This window comes from Cherax quadricarinatus, chromosome 66, assembly GCF_038502225.1.
Source record: "Cherax quadricarinatus isolate ZL_2023a chromosome 66, ASM3850222v1, whole genome shotgun sequence".
NCBI classification, from domain to species: Eukaryota; Metazoa; Arthropoda; class Malacostraca; order Decapoda; family Parastacidae; genus Cherax; species Cherax quadricarinatus.
In genome coordinates, this window is record NC_091357.1 from 20,597,481 (window position 1) to 20,615,115 (window position 17,635).

General features: G+C 45.5%; 1 protein-coding gene across 6 annotated transcripts in view; it reads right to left on the reverse strand.

Moving 5' to 3' along the window:
* The window catches only part of larp (La related protein), a 145,192-nt gene that overhangs the window by 78,345 nt on the left and 49,212 nt on the right, over window positions 1–17,635 (reverse strand). For 2 of the 6 annotated variants that reach the window (XM_070099205.1, XM_053798889.2), the window contains exon 1: window positions 2,816–3,152. The exons of the other annotated variants lie outside the window; for them this stretch is intronic. The gene's annotated coding sequence lies outside the window, so the exon portion shown is untranslated. Of the gene's footprint in view, window positions 1–2,815; window positions 3,153–17,635 lie in introns of those variants that run through there. 6 annotated transcript variants of the gene reach the window in all.

The window sequence follows — 17,635 nt, forward strand, 5'->3', positions numbered from 1 at the left end:
AGACACCACCCATCTACTGTTGTCACCTTCACAGACACCACCCATCTACTGTTGTCACCTTCACAGACACCTTGGGTGCCCCGCTATCACCGGGTATCTTGGACTTCCCTTCTAACAGTTCTTGCCTGCTAGCAAACAACCGTAGTTGCCCTTCCTCTCTCCTCCTTTTTATAACAACAAATATAAAATGCAATTATTAATAAGATATAAGAGTGGCGGCATCTGGTTACTCGAGATGAAGGGAGAATCACACCCGTGGAGTAATTCCAAGATGGTTTTTAAAAGATAACTGGACCACCACTTGTTGGTTAGGTATGCAGGTAGACTAGTAACCTGCTGCAAGTGCCTCATCAGCCAGGTTTTGATGACTAAGCTGACCTGCGACAGCCTGGTTGAACAGGCTGGGTTGCAAGGGTATATTATCATTGGAAAGCGGTCACGGATGTGGGGGCAGCGGGTCACCAGCAGCAAGTGTCTCGTTGACCAGGCAAACACCAGACGAGCCTAGCCCATGGCCGGGCTCCGAGAGTAAAAATACTCTCGGAACTCATGAAAGGTATAAAGGTAAGGTAAAGGTATTGGCATATCAGAGGTATGTGGTTGAGGGAGGTGTCATGGGTGGGTGAGGAGGGTTCGGGATCCTGGAAGCAAGAGAGGGAGTATCCTGGCAGAGAAGAGGTAAGCAGTAGTCAAGGTGGTGGGATGCAAGACTTGGGCCTCACTACGGCGCCTTTACTACTGCCAGTATTGACTGCCTTGCACACCACCACCAAAGGTGCTCATATCAACAATACTACGCACACCAATGACACGCAGGGGAAGTGGTGGAGGAAACGAGGAAAGTGGTAAAGGGAGAGAGGAAAACATGAGGGGGAGAAGGATATGCGGGGAAATAAAGGGAAACAGACTTTGAGAGAAGAAATAAACATAGGGAAAACTGGAGGGAGGTAACAGGAGGAAGATAAGAGAAAACGGGGGTGTAAACGGAGGGGAGGGAGACCAAGAGGAGGAAGAGGAAGACTAAGGAGAGAGGCGGCGGCAAATGAAAGCACTAGTATTCCACTTTACACCTTGTGAAGGACAACCCTCCAGGTCCGCCTTCTCTTACGGCCGTCTTTACTGGAGAACAATTGTGTTGTAGAGGTCTGAACTTTGCTCAGACCTCTACAACACAATTGTCTTCAAAGATTTAAGTTATACCATGAATTAAGGAAAGATCCTTAATAGTAATTATGGACAAATGTGGAAAAATGAACATGTTATTAGCAGACAGGGGAACTTACGTGCCCTTTAACCACATCAACAATGCCAGCCACCCTACACTTTCTTAGTAACATTCAAGATCCATCTGGCAGACTAGTTCTTACCGAAGCCTCTGACACTGTAGGCCGCCACATAATCAGTGGGAGTCTACCACAAACTACAATGTGTTTCAACTATGTACTGCACTTCACCCTAGCATCCCATGTCTACGCAAATGACTGCACTCTAGCATACATATATGCAATGCCCTCAGGTACACCCATTACCAGATGTAGTTATTATAGCCGCCTGTGACAAGCGATATCAGGTGACCTTTTCTTCAGACTACAAGTAGAGGAAAAACCGTTGATCTCAAGACAGAATGACCTACTACTGGAGCTGGTGTGAGAAGGAATGATAAAGATTTAACAGCGATGAAGATCATGTCCTAGGAGTGACGTCTGACTGATGACAAGGAACAACTATACCTCTGACTTACCTGCCACCTATTTCCACGAGTCTTGTTCCCGCATATCCCGGCCAAATGTATTTTTATCTTTTGGATTACCATAGTGGATAAATGGTTCAGAGAATCGACAAACTGATCAATAAAACCCATGTGCAAATGCTTGGGTATCTTTATTGTGGAAACGTTTTGCCCCACGGTGGCTTCATCAGTCCAATACAGAGAAGAATGGTTGAAGATAAGAAATTTGAGGTAATCAGTCCCTCGGCCAGGGGCTGAAGGACTAATTTATCTAATGATGGTATTAGTCAGTGTTAGTGCCATGAGTTAGCAGACTTACTGTACATACCCATCATAGCTAGGATGGCTTGCAGCTTCCTATGGGTAGTAGCAGACTAGTTTCGGGCAAAATTTCTAATGTCTTCCTGTGAACTTTTTAAGACAGGCAGCCACGAGACTTGGTCAACAACAATGGGTGTAAAACCCTATACAAGATGTACAAGTTGATTCATACCTCGAGTATGCATCACCATCTTGGATCACATGCCTCCCCCATCCTACCAATGACGTCTGAACAGGATAGAGGAGAGTGCAAAGCCTCTTCCTTGCTATCATTTCAGAAAAGTCTAAAACACCGGATATATACTGTAAGTGGAATTACTGTTATGGTCAGCGGCAATCTTTCCAAGGGGTTCGATCACGTGGTCCAACTTGCTGGAAAGGTGGAGCCCACCTTGAATACCACAAGACGGGCAAACATCGCTAAGTTGATTTGGGTTGTAACCTTAAAATGGACATCACTTCCAAAACCATCGAAATATTCCTTGACACATTCGTACCATGTCACATTTGTAACACGTTCACCCAAGACACTTCAGCATGTGTCCTTCACTCTGTGCAATATTAAACAAGCGCCACACCTATAAACGTAGCGCAAATTTACCAGTGTCACCCACAAGGAGGTTGCGTGGAACACCCGCCTTTAACTAACAATACGGCGTTAATCACCCCACCAAATTTATGCATAACAAATTTCATAAACTGCAACAACACATTACAATATTTATAAACACTTTTAATTAAAGACATGGAAATTTACAGTCATACCGAGGTGTGAGTGTGTTATAACGGCGGCATCAAGAGCTTAGTGGAGTCTGGACGCAACACCTTAATTTAAGAGAGTGTGAGGTGTTCCCAGCACAGAATACAAGTCACTACAACAGCTGGCTTAAGACGTGTTTCGGGGCGTGGTCTGACACCAGCTGCTCTTGGCTAACCTTCACTTCAAGCTACGTAGCAACTGGCTACCTATGCAGTGAGAGGAAGGTGAGAGCAGGAGGCACAGGAGGAGGAAGAGGAGGAGACAGAGCAGCAGCCGCGGCAGGAGTATAGACAGAGAGAGAGAGCCAGCCACTTGCTACACTGTCTAAAGTTATACTGAACCACTGATGTCCCCTCCACCAGCCTGCTGCTGCTGCCTCGTCGTGCTCACACCTTCCATCCCCTCACCACCCCCCTACCACCTTTCCCTCTTATTATTTTAACTAATTACCTCTCCCCTCTTTCCCTACCCACTTACCTTTCCCCTAACCCTTCAACTGCCTACATCTCCAACCTTCCCTTACCTACTACTCCCATTCCCAACTCACATACCCCCACAGTTCTTCTGTTTTTATAAACTACCTTCTTCCCTAACCAATTCCTTTCCTCTCTCACACAATACCGTGACTGGAACAATACACACATAACCCGCACATAGGAGAGAGGAGCTTACCACGACGTTTCGGTCCGACTTTGACCATTTATAAAGGTGGTTCTACTCACTTCCACCCATTCTTACACATGTTTGTCTAACCTATTTTTAGAGTTACCCAAAGTGTTGGTTTCAATAATGCTGCTTGGCACTTTCTTCCACTGGTCTACAACACTGCCACACCAGGGTTGGCACTTTCTTCCACTGGTCTACAACACTAATACCACACCAGGGTTGGCACTTTCTTCCACTGGTCTACAACACTAATGGCACACCAGGGTTGGCACTTTCTTCCACTGGTTTACAACACTCATACCACACCAGGGTTGGCACTTTCTTCCACTGGTCTACAACACTCATACCACACCAGGGTTGGCACTTTCTTCCACTGGTCTACAACACTCATACCACACCAGGGTTGGCACTTTCTTCCACTGGTCTACAACACTGCCACACCAGGGTTGGCACTTTCTTCCCCTCGCCTACCACACCCGGGCATCTCTGTATCGGATCTAAAAAATAAAATCAAATCTATGTCATCCAATCTGAGTCTGTTATTGGGAGTTTTATGTGGCTGAAGATGCCGCCACCTCATACCCTCTCATTATGTCTATTGTCTAGTTATCCTAGGTAGTAGGCTGACAGACAAAAATCATCCAGGGAGGAACTACCGCCCTACCAAGCAAGTGTAAAACGGATACCCGTAATTGTTTTACATGACGGTGGGATTGTCTGTGTCTTTTCTTGTCTCAAAACAACGTGGGATAAAAGGTATATGTTGCTACTACTAACGTTTACGGCACACTGAGCGTGCATGTACACGCATTTAGGTATAAATTTCAATCATCCACTCAGAGGTGTTTTACACTACAGTTTTTAAACTGCAACATTTAACACCCGTCCTTCAGAGTGAAGGCAGTGTACTTCCCATCTCCAGGACTGTTATCCCACTTCTACGCCGTCCAGTGGAGCAAGTTCGGTGCTCTCAACTGATCTTGCGGTAAACAAGTCTCTGGAACAAATGATTGCCTGTAGAATCCTTTTGTATTTTATTGTATATTATCTTAGTTCTGTAATTTGTCGCGTAAAACCGCACTCAACAACCTAAACGAGGCCTGAGAGAGAGAGAGAGAGAGAGAGAGAGAGAGAGAGAGAGAGAGAGAGAGAGAGAGAGAGAGAGAGAGAGAGAGACAGAGACAGAGACAGAGACAGACAGAGACACAGAGAGACAGAGAGAGCGACAGAGAGAGAGAGAGAGAGACAGAGACAGAGAGAGAGACAGAGAGAGAGACAGAGAGACAGACAGAGAGAGAGACAGAGAGAGACAGAGAGAGAGAGACAGAGAGAGACAGAGACAGAGAGACAGAGAGAGACAGAGACAGAGAGAGACAGAGAGAGACAGAGAGAGAGAGAGAGAGAGAGAGAGAGAGAGAGAGAGAGAGAGAGAGAGAGAGAGAGAGAGAGAGAGAGAGAGAGAGGCACCAGTCACTGGATGAATCCAAAGTCAGCTGTGTGGTAGCACTGGACATTGCTGGCGCTTTCGACCGGGTGTGGCACCAGGGCCTCTTAGCAAAACTTCAAGCACTGGGAATTGCAGGCTCTACGCTATGTCTCCTCAGTGATTACCTTCATGGTAGATCTCTAAGTGTAGTCCTCAATGGAACGGAATCAGCAAGGCATCCTATTGGGGCAAGCGTTCCACAAGGAAGCGTGCTGGGTCCACTGTTATGGAATGTCTACTTCAACGACCTTCTTCATCTCATCCCAGAATCACATGCATATGCAGACGACTGTACACTGACATTCACTTATCCAAGAGAAGAAATGCCAGCTGCTCTAAGCTACATCAATCACCAGCTGAGAGCTATATCAGCTTGGGGAAATAGATGGCAAGTAACATTTGCACCTGAGAAAACGCAAATGATGATCGTCTCTAGGCACCATGATGGTAATGCTGGTGCAGTAGTAAGGATGAATGGGACGATGTTGGCACCTGGAGAAGAAGTTGATATCCTTGGGGTGAAATCTGACTCCAAACTAACCATGAAGAACCATGTTGTAAATCTTGCAAACAAGGCAGCCAGGAAGCTTACAGCACTTCGCCGTATCTCGCATCTGCTTGACAGTAGGGGTTGCAAGATCCTGTACGAGGCACAAGTACGCTCACACCTTGAGTATGCTCCACTTTCTTGGTTTGCCTGCCCCCCTCTCATCTGCGACTGCTTGACAGAGTAGAGAACAGAGCAAGACGTCTCATCTCTCGCCTGGACCCATCCTGGATAGATCTGTCATTTCAGCAGAGCCTTTAACATAGGAGGGATGTGGGTGGCCTTACTGTTATGTACAAGGCCAATATTGTCAAAATACCACACTTGGATCCACTTCGAGGACAGCGTGAAACAAGCTTTTATGCCACAAGACGGGCAGAAAGCAGCAACTTCACTCTGGCTGTACCCTTCTCCAGAACATCACTCCATCTGAGATCATACATACCCAGGATGACTCGAGTATGGAACACATTCGTACAGCATAATGATGTCAACGAGATAAAGTCAGTTGATCAAATGAAAATGCTGGCCCACAGATGGCTCCAATTCATCCTGTCCCGTACTTGTATGTCTCATAACAATAAAAATGCTTTCAAATGAGCTGATGTAGGTAACAGCTCTTAGCTTGATAACAAAGTTAGGAATCCTTAACCTGTAATATAGCTGTCAATAAAGCTAGGATCCTAACCTTGTCAAACCCTGTGTAAAAACAGAAAGAGAGCGAAAGAGAGAGAGAGAGAGAGAGAGAGAGAGAGAGAGAGAGAGAGAGAGAGAGAGAGAGAGAGAGAGAGAGAGAGAGAGAGAGAGAGAGAGAGAGAGAGAGAGAGAGAGAGAGAGACAGAGACAGAGACAGAGAGAGAGAGAGAGAGAGAGAGAGAGAGAGAGAGAGAGAGAGAGAGAGAGACAGAGAGAGAGAGACAGAGAGAGAGAGAGAGAGAGAGAGAGAGAGAGAGAGAGAGACAGAGAGACAGAGAGACAGAGAGAGAGAGACAGAGAGAGAGAGAGAGAGAGAGAGAGATAACGTCAGTTGATCAAATGAAAATGCTGGCCCACAGATGGCTCCAACTTCATCCTGTTCCCTACTTGTATGTCTCATAACAATAAAAATGCTTTCAAATGAGCTGATGTAGGTAACAGCTCTTAGCTTGTCAATAAAGTTAGGAATCCTTAACCTGTAAATAGCTTGTCAATAAAGCTAGGGATCCTTAACCTTGTCAAACCATGTGTAGAGAGAGAGAGAGAGAGAGAGAGAGAGAGAGAGAGAGAGAGAGAGAGAGAGACAGAGAGAGAATGGGTAGACTTCATTTTGTACAAGTCACAGTATATCCTCGATCATTATCTTTAAAACAAAAACTGTATAAGCGGTGTAGAGTAACGTTGGAACTTGTTTATACTTCTTGATGCAACGTGAAGCAACGTGTTAGTCGCACTGCTAACACCCACGTACTTGGCTTAAGTGCTTCCCTAACCTCGCACTGCTAACACCCAGGTACTTGGCTTAAGTGCTTCCCTAACCTCGCACTGCTAACACCCAGGTACTTGGCTTGAAGTGCTTCCCTAACCTCGCACTGCTAACACCCAGGTACTTGTCTTGAAGTGCTTCCCTAACCTCGCACTGCTAACACCCAGGTACTTGGCTTGACGAGCTTCCCTAACCTCACACTGCTAACACCCAGGTACTTGTCTTGAAGTGCTTCCCTAACCTCGCACTGCTAACACCCAGGTACTTGGCTTAAGTGCTTCCCTAACCTCGCACTGCTAACACCCAGGTACTTGTCTTGAAGTGCTTCCCTAACCTCGCACTGCTAACACCCAGGTACTTGGCTTGAAGAGCTTCCCTAACCTCGCACTGCTAACACCCAGGTACTTGTCTTGGCTTGAAGTGCTTCCCTAACCTCGCACTGCTAACACCCAGGTACTTAGCTTGGCTTGAAGAGCTTCCCTAACCTCGCACTGCTAACACCCAGGTACTTGTCTTGGCTTGAAGTGCTTCCCTAACGTCGCACTGCTAACACCCAGGTACTTGGCTTAAGTGCTTCCCTAACCTCACACTGCTAACACCCAGGTAAAAAAGACACACACAGACAAATATACACTCGGTTATCAACATGTCATCCAGTGGACAAGTAAAACTATGATGATCAGTACTAATAAAGGTCAGTTGAGGGGAAAAAAAAAAAAAAAAAGGCTAGCTGGCCCAGTGGTTAACGCGACGGTCTGGAGTTCTGACTTTCTGATCGCGAGTTCTAACTCCAACCCGTGGTATGGTTTGTTTGCAATCGTTTCATTACGATTTCATGAGTCAGTTGAGGAAGTCAAAACAGGTAAAGGGTTTAGAAGACAAGCTGGCCATTTTAGGGAGTATGAGGAACAGGTAAAAGACTCAGCAATAATAATGCCGGATGATAAGCTGGCCATTTTAGGGAGTATGAGGAACAGGTAAAAGACTCAGCAATAATAATGCCGGATGATAAGCTGGCCATTTTAGGGAGTATGAGGAACAGGTAAAAGACTCAGCAATAATAATGCCGGATGATTATATAACTCAGATAATACAGCAAAGGCTAGAAAAATGACAGGGTGGAAAATGTTAAAACTTTCAATACAAGAGAGGTAATGATGGTACCATTTAAATAATCGTGCTCGTCCGTCAAGCCTGTTCCTCTGTGCTCAGGGAAGGAGAGATATGATGTGACCTGACTGACCAGGTTAGGTCATTGGCTTAAGCTGGTGGGAGACTTGGACCTGCCTCGCATGGGCCAGTAGGCCTGCTGCAATGTTCCTTCTTTCTTATGCTCTTATATCAGAGCTGAAATATATACACAGATCGTCTACTGCTTGCACAGCCTCAATAAAGTATTTAAACTACTGGAAAGAACCAACTTGGAATGTACACTTTGAAGCGAGAGAGAGAGAGAGAGAGAGAGAGAGAGAGAGAGAGAGAGAGAGAGAGAGAGAGAGAGAGAGAGACTGGTAATATACACGCATAACATACTGGAGAGCCAAGTTCCAAATCTACACTACCTTGACTCATTGAGGTGAGACAGATGGCACAAAGTATCAAACCCCGTAAAAAGCAGGGGCGCCGTGGGTACAACGAGAGAACATTGTATCAATATCCGTGGTCCCAGAGTGCTCAGCATTTTACCAGAAGGTATTTGAAACACTGCTGGGACAAGTGTATTAGTCGTCAAGAGAAAACTAGACAAGTATCACTACCAAGTGATTGATGAACCCGGCTGTGATGGATATGTGCCTCAGCGGGCCACCAACAACAGCAGCATGGTAGACCTGTCAAGCACCAAACAAGCCTGGCCCATGGCCGGGCTCCGAGAGTAATGAAACCCTCGAAATTCATCAAAGGTATATCAAAGGTCCTGGCAAACCTAAATGGCACTTTACTGTAACCACAAAAAAAGTCACATTAGATGCACTTGTATCATTTTACTTAACGTAAACTGAAGTTAATAATTTAAAATAAGCAATAACGTTTTCTTAATTGAGAAGGAGACGCAGATACTGACGTTAGGAAATGAACAGTGCATTTCGAGGACGGGTTGCGGTGCTACATTTTTTCTCTCTACCAGCGTGACTCGACGAGATAAAAGACCAAAAAAATAAGTAAGTTTGTAATGACTGGTAAGATTATCGTAATTTAACAGAGAGAGAAACTCATTCGTCAGGTAGTGTTAATATAAATATTTTTAAGCACACCTGTATGTTTATATATATTTATATGTCGTGCAGAATAGGCAGAACTTGCGATCTTGGCTTAAATAGCAACGTTCATCTTGCCATATAGGACAAGTGAAAATTTGTGTATGCAATAATTTCGCCAAAATCATTCTGAACCTAACGAAAAAAATATATTTAACTGTGTTTGTTTAGTATTTAATTATTGTAAACAAATCTAAAAAATGTTTAGTTGGGTTAGGCTAAAATAAATTGCACTTGTCATAATAAGGTTAGGTAAGTTTTCTAAGTTCCTTTTGGTGCAAAATTATAAATTTTTACATCAACATCAATGAAAAAAAATATATCTTTAAACGTATAAGGGAAAATTTTAGAAAGGACTTAATTTTAAATGAGTTCTTGCTAATTGACCAGTTTTACATATTCGACACGAAATATATATATATATACAAAAAAAAAGATCACAGTAAACAGATATTAGAATATACAAAACAATTACTGTGAAAGAATAGTGAAATTCCAAGCGCTTTCGTGACTTCTCACATTATCAAGGAACGTTAGAAGTCACGAAAGCGCTAGGAATTTCACTAATCTTTCACAGTGGAAAAAATCGCCAACACAATGCTCTCCAATGCTTCAGGAAAGAGTAAAGCTCGTCTCCTGGCAGTGAAGGCACCACACTCAGGAGATTTCCTGTTAGCTGTTCCCAATTCCTCCCTGGGCACCCGTCTCGACCCACAGGCCATTTGGATTAGTGTTGCTCTTCGCCTAGCCGCCCCCATCCTCACCGAACATAGGTGTATTTGCGGCAGGGCGACAGCTGATCAATTCGGACTTCATGGTCTCGTGTGTCACACAGCAGAAGGGAAGTATGCCAGACATGAGGAGGTCAATGACATAATAAAGAGAAGCCTCGCCACAGCCCGTTGCCCAGCTCAACGGGAACCCCAAGTACAGAGGTCTGATGGAAGTCAAAAGCGTCCTGATGGAGCCACTATGCTACCCTGGAAGGATGGAAAGCAGATTGCCTGGGACTACACCTGTGCTGCTACATTGGCAGACACCTACTTGCCATACCCCGTAGTGGAAGGGGGTGGAGCTGCCAGTCACAGGGAGACCCAGAAGATCCGAAAATATGAAGACCTTCCCCCTTGCTATAACTTCATTCCTATATGGTCGGAGACCCTTGGAGCATGGGTCAAGTGTGCTCTAAAGTTCATCAAAGAGTTAGGTGAAAAGTTCATCATAGAAACCAAGGACCACAGGGCGACCAGCTTCCTCTTTCAGAGACTCAGTGTTGTAATCCAGAGAGGAAATGCCTGCAGCATTCTGGGCACGCGGCCCACCGCAGGGGAGCTGGACGAAGTATTCGAGATGCAGCTCTGAGTTACCTATGTTGTTTTACTTTCTGTTGTATTTTTGTGAATGTTTGGCTAATGTATTTTGTCTTTAAATAAAACATACTTGAAATATAGGGGGTGGTAGGAGAAAATTCTCAAACAGCTTCAGGGAGAACCTTGAGTTTTCCCTGAAGCAAGTTTATTCTTTTCTCTGAGGATGAGGGTCCCTACGACAGTTCTTGAGGTGGTGTGTATATATATATATATATATATATATATATATATATATATATATATATATATATATATATATATATATATATATATATATATATAATATATATATATCCGAATATTAAATTAAATGGGTATTATTAGTCTATATTGCATCTAATGTGACATTTTACTGTGGCAACGTTTCGCTCTCCAGGAGTTTGACAAAGCTCCTGGAAAGCGAAATGTTGCCACAATAAAATGTCACATTAGATGCACTTGTGTCCTTTTACCTAACATACTGTGGGTAATTCTACCAACATTGTTACATCATTAGTCGAGGCCGAGGATGATCGTTCCCTCGGCTGGGTTCCAAACCAGACCTCGTTCCCTCGGCTGGGTTCCAAACCAGACCTCGTTCCCTCGGCTGGGTTCCAAACCAGACCTCGTTCCCTCGGCTGGGTTCCAAACCAGACCTCGTTCCCTCGGCTGGGTTCCAAACCAGACCTCGTTCCCTCGGCTGGGTTCCAAACCAGATCTCGTTCCCTCGGCTGGGTTCCAAACCAGACCTCCCTCCTGCTTGCAGAAAAGTACCCCAGTTATTCTACACAATTGAAGGAATTGTGTAATAGGTCTGTCGTAATGTGACACCAACACCTAAGATGACTGGTAAATCTGACAAACTTCTACTCACATTCAGTATACACACACAACCACTTTACTTGCCCGTAATATTTCCCTTCCAGCCAAGGAAGTCTGGTCGGAGAGCAGGACGTGGGGAAGATAGTAGTAACAGGTACGTGGTGATGGACGGCAGTGATCACACGACATAACTACAGTGTCCAGGATAGAACCACCACCACCACTGGTGTAATGTACTGATATATGGTAGTGATCACACGACATAACTACAGTGTCCAGGATAGAACCACCACCACCACTGCTGTAATGTACTGATATATGGTAGTGATCACACGACATAACTACAGTGTCCAGGATAGAACAACAACCACTGGTGTAATGTACTGATAGATGGCAGTGATCACACGACATAACTACAGTGTCCAGGATAGAACAACCACTGCTGTAATGTACTGATAGATGGCAGTGATCACACGACATAACTACAGTGTCCAGGATAGAACAACAACCACTGCTGTAATGTACTGATAGATGGCAGTGATCACACGACATAACTACAGTGTCCAGGATAGAACAACCACTGCTGTAATGTACTGATAGATGGCAGTGATCACACGACATAACTACAGTGTCCAGGATAGAACAACAACCACTGCTGTAATGTACTGATAGATGGCAGTGATCACACGACATAACTACACAGGATAGAACAACACTGCTGTGTACTGATAGATGGCAGTGATCACACGACATAACTACATAGAACAACCACTGCTGTAATGTACTGATAGACAGTGATCACACGACTACAGTGCAGGATAGAACAACCACTGCTGTAATGTACTGATAGATGGCAGTGATCACACGACATAACTACAGTGTCCAGGATAGAACAACAACCACTGCTGTAATGTACTGATAGATGGTAGTGATCACACGACATAACTAGTGTCAAGGATAGAACCACCACCACTGGTGTAATGTAGTGATAGATGGTAGTGATCACACGACATAATTACAGTGTCCAGGGCAGAACACACTTGCAGCTGCCTGATTACATATTTACCAGTGTGCCAGACACACAGGGGTAGTGGGGATATAAGCATGACATACAAAACAGTAAGGAGGATTAGCGTGAATACAGTCTGCTTAAGAAACAAGTAGAGGGAGCCAAAGGAGGCAGATGAGCCACAGTAAAGCACCTTTCAGGTCCACCAGAATGTAGACAACGAGGTGAAGGTAAAATTGGTCAAATTTCCAGCTGCGATTTATAAAATTAATGGTGAATTTTAAATGTTGATAATGGTGTTGTGGGTTCCGAGGTGAGATCACTTTAGTGGCGAAACCTTATTCATGTAGGCATATCTTGCATCACAAATCTATATATAATCTTATCACATATATATAACCTTACCCTAAGATGACACTGATTCTATTCACGCCAGATTAGTCAATACAGTTGATTTTACATCTACTCTTAACATTACAGACGAGCCTGGCCCAAGGCCGGTCTCTGGCAGCAAAACAACTCTCTGAACTCATCAAAGGTATAATGCTACTTTCTTTCACTGTGCTGAAAATTAGTCGATGATATTCTTGGCCCCATCTTAGGCTGTGCATGGACAAGTGTTTCCTGACCCGGGTCTTAGCCATACGATGACCCGCCACTGGATCTTTCTGTCATCTGACCGAGGCCTTCTACTGGCTTACTCCTCCACCCATTTAAAAACATGGTTATATTTATCACCATTTGATGTGTGTGTGTGTGTGTGTGTGTGTGTGTGTGTGTGTGTGTGTGTGTGCGTGTGTGTGTGTGTGTGTGTGTGTGTGTACAGTAAGTTGGGAGGTTTATACATTGGCAGCTCCTGTACCCGTATTATTATTATTAATGGGGAAGCGCTGAACCCGTAGGATTATACAGGGCCTGTGGGGTGAGGGGAGGAGATGGAAGGTATTCAGGCTTAATTTAGGGAACTGGAGCACAGATCCAATTCCCTAGATCAAGAGCCCCTCACCAGCGTCAAGTAATCTTCCTTCGGGAGTCCTATACCCATAATACATTAATATTTACATTGGTTTACAAGTGAAGCCAAAACCTTCAGTGCTTAGCCACGTGTTGAGTAACATACACACTACCTGTACCAAGTGTATTACACAATACTCTGCCAAGTGTATTACACAAGACTATGCTTGTGTCAAGAGAATTACACATATAACCAGCAATTAGGAGAGGAAACGCTGGTGGTCGTCATTAAGATATTCCTGCCACCCATTAGCATCCTTTCAACTAGAAGTAACTCTCTCAATGCTTCTAACCGAGTCGTAATTATTACTAATAAACTCGCATATATTATACAGGATTCCTCATATGACCTTTACAGATACAACTTTAAGTAAAATAATCATTTTGGAAAAAAAATAGTGAAATGCCAAGTGATACCAGATGTACTCCTGGAAACCCTTTTGGGGGCCTACTTCCTAGGCCTTGTGTGCGCTCGTATAGTCTTATGTTACCGTCCACAGGATGGGTATGGTGGGGGGACAATAAACTAGCCACTACCGTCCACAGGAGGGGTATGGGGGGACAATAAACTAGCCACTACCGTCCACAGGAGGGGTATGGGGGGACAATAAACTAGCCACTACCGTCCACAGGAGGGGTATGGGAGGACAAACTAGCCACTACCGTCCACAGGAGGGGTATGGGGGGACAATAAACTAGCCACTACCGTCCACAGGATGGGTATGGGCGAACACAATAAACTAGCCACTACCGTCCACAGGATGGGTATGGGCGAACACAATAAACTAGCCACTTCAGTGGCTAAATCTAAAAAAAAAAAAAAAAAACGCTCGTGATTTCTCACACTAACATTTCTTTGATAATGTAAAAAATCGCGAAAGCGCTTGAAATTTCACCTTTTTTTACATAGTGGTTATTTTGCATACTGTGATATCACCTGTTTACTGTGATTTTACTCTATACAACTATATAAACCATACCCCCGGCCGAGATTCAATCCCGGCCGGGGGTATGGTTTATTTGCAATCGTGTCATTACGATTTCTTGAGTCATGGTACAACTATATGATGTAGTTCGCTCGATACTTCTTACATCATCTAGCTGATAGTCTGATCAATCAGGCCGTCGGTGCCAGAAGCAGCAGTCCAATGTAAACATCACAGCCCGGCTGGCCAGGAACTCACTGGAGATTCTCATGACGTTTAATCTCGAAGACAGAAACATCGGTATTGCAAGACTTGGTCCGTTTACACTGAGTTATATTTCAGGATGGTGTTTCCCTACCTACCTGGAGGGTATTTCGGGGGGTCAACGCCCCCGCGGTCCAGTCCTTGACCAGGCCTCCCGGTGGATCAGGGCCCCCACCAACCAAGCTGTTACAGATGACCACACGTAGCCCAACGTACGAACCACAGCCCGGCTGATCGAGTACTGACTTATGTCAAGCTCCCTCTTGAAGGCAGCCTCTTATACTTCATTACTCAGGCTGGGCTTGTCATATTCCATCAAGCAAAATGCTTCCCTGTCATATTCCATCACAGTATGGAGATTCCCTGTCATATTCCATCACATGATGGAGATTCCCTGTCATATTCCATCACAGGATGGAGATTCCCTGTCATATTCCATCGCACAGTATGATGATTCCCTGTCATATTCCATCGCACAGTATGGTGATTCCCTGTCATATTCCATCACAGTATGGTGATTCCCTGTCATATTCCATCGCACAGTATGGTGATTCCCTGTCATATTCCATCACAGTATGGTGATTCCCTGTCATATTCCATCGCACAGTATGGTGATTCCCTGTCATATTCCATCAGACAGGATGGTGATGCTCTGTTATATTCCATCAGACCGAATGTTTCTCCCGTCAGCAGTCGCTGGGCGGAAAGATCAGTAGGTAGGCGGCAGGTAGGTCACATCATCCCTGGATCAGTGGACCAGTGGGTGACTGGTCTCCCAGGCAAAACTGATTTCTCAGTCATCTGAAATCTGATTTGTCATTTTTTACTGCATCAGGTGCTGATTATCTGCCTGGAGCAGCAGGTGTTGCTGTTGCCCAGGGACAAGTGCAGTGAATATACCATCACAACCCAGCTGTCTGAACCAGCATCTCAGAGACACACACATGACCATCACAACCCAGCTGTCTGAACCAGCATCTCACAGACACACACATGACCATCACAACCCAGCTGCCTGAACCAGTATCTCACACACACACACATGACCATCACAACCCAGCTGTCTGAACCAGTATCTCACACACACACACACGACCATCACAACCCAGCTGTCTGAACCAGCATCTCACACACACACACACGACCATCACAACCCAGCTGTCTGAACCAGCATCTCACACACACACACACGACCATCACAACCCAGCTGTCTGAACCAGCATCTCACACACACACACACGACCATCACAACCCAGCTGTCTGAACCAGCATCTCACACACACACACATGACAATCACAACCCAGCTGCCTGAACCAGCATCTCACACACACACACATGACCATCACAACCCAGCTGTCTGAACCAGCATCTCACACACACACACACGACCATCACAACCCAGCTGTCTGAACCAGCATCTCACACACACACACACGACCATCACAACCCAGCTGCCTGAACCAGCATCTCACACACACACACACACGACCATCACAACCCAGCTGTCTGAACCAGCATCTCACACACACACACACGACCATCACAACCCAGCTGTCTGAACCAGCATCTCACACACACACACACGACCATCACAACCCAGCTGCCTGAACCAGCATCTCACACACACACACACGACCATCACAACCCAGCTGTCTGAACCAGCATCTCACACACACACACATGACCATCACAACCCAGCTGTCTGAACCAGCATCTCACACACACACACATGACCATCACAACCCAGCTGTCTGAATCAGCATCTCACAGACACACACATGACCATCACAACCCAGCTGTCTGAACCAGCATCTCACACACACACACATGACCATCACAACCCAGCTGTCTAAATCAGCATCTCACACACACACACGACCATCACAACCCAGCTGTCTGAACCAGCATCTCACACACACACACGACCATCACAACCCAGCTGTCTGAACCAGCATCTCACACACACACACGACCATCACAACCCAGCTGTCTGAACCAGCATCTCACACACACACACATGACCATCACAACCCAGCTGTCTAAATCAGCATCTCACACACACACACGACCATCACAACCCAGCTGTCTGAACCAGCATCTCACACACACACACACGACCATCACAACCCAGCTGTCTAAATCAGCATCTCACACACACACACGACCATCACAACCCAGCTGTCTGAACCAGCATCTCACACACACACACGACCATCACAACCCAGCTGTCTGAACCAGCATCTCACACACACACACATGACCATCACAACCCAGCTGTCTAAATCAGCATCTCACACACACACACGACCATCACAACCCAGCTGTCTGAACCAGCATCTCACACACACGACCATCACAACCCAGCTGTCTGAACCAGCATCTCACACACACACACATGACCATCACAACCCAGCTGTCTAAATCAGCATCTCACACACACACACGACCATCACAACCCAGCTGTCTGAACCAGCATCTCACACACACACACGACCATCACAACCCAGCTGTCTGAATCAGCATCTCACACACACACACACATGACCATCACAACCCAGCTGTCTGAACCAGCATCTCACACACACACACACGACCATCACAACCCAGCTGTCTGAACCAGCATCTCACACACACACACACGACCATCACAACCCAGCTGCCTGAATCAGCATCTCACAGACACACACGACCATCACAACCCAGCTGTCTGAACCAGCATCTCACACACACACACGACCATCACAACCCAGCTGTCTGAATCAGCATCTCACAGACACACACGACCATCACAACCCAGCTGTCTGAACCAGCATCTCACACACACACACACACGACCATCACAACCCAGCTGTCTGAACCAGCATCTCACACACACACACGACCATCACAACCCAGTTGTTCATCTCTGGACATACTGTGGTCCCACAATTATACCGTTGAAAGTTTCCAAGTCTTCCAAGTCAATGCGGTCCGGCCTTGGGCCAGACTTGTCCAGAGGATATTTGAAAGATGCGATGGTGTTGT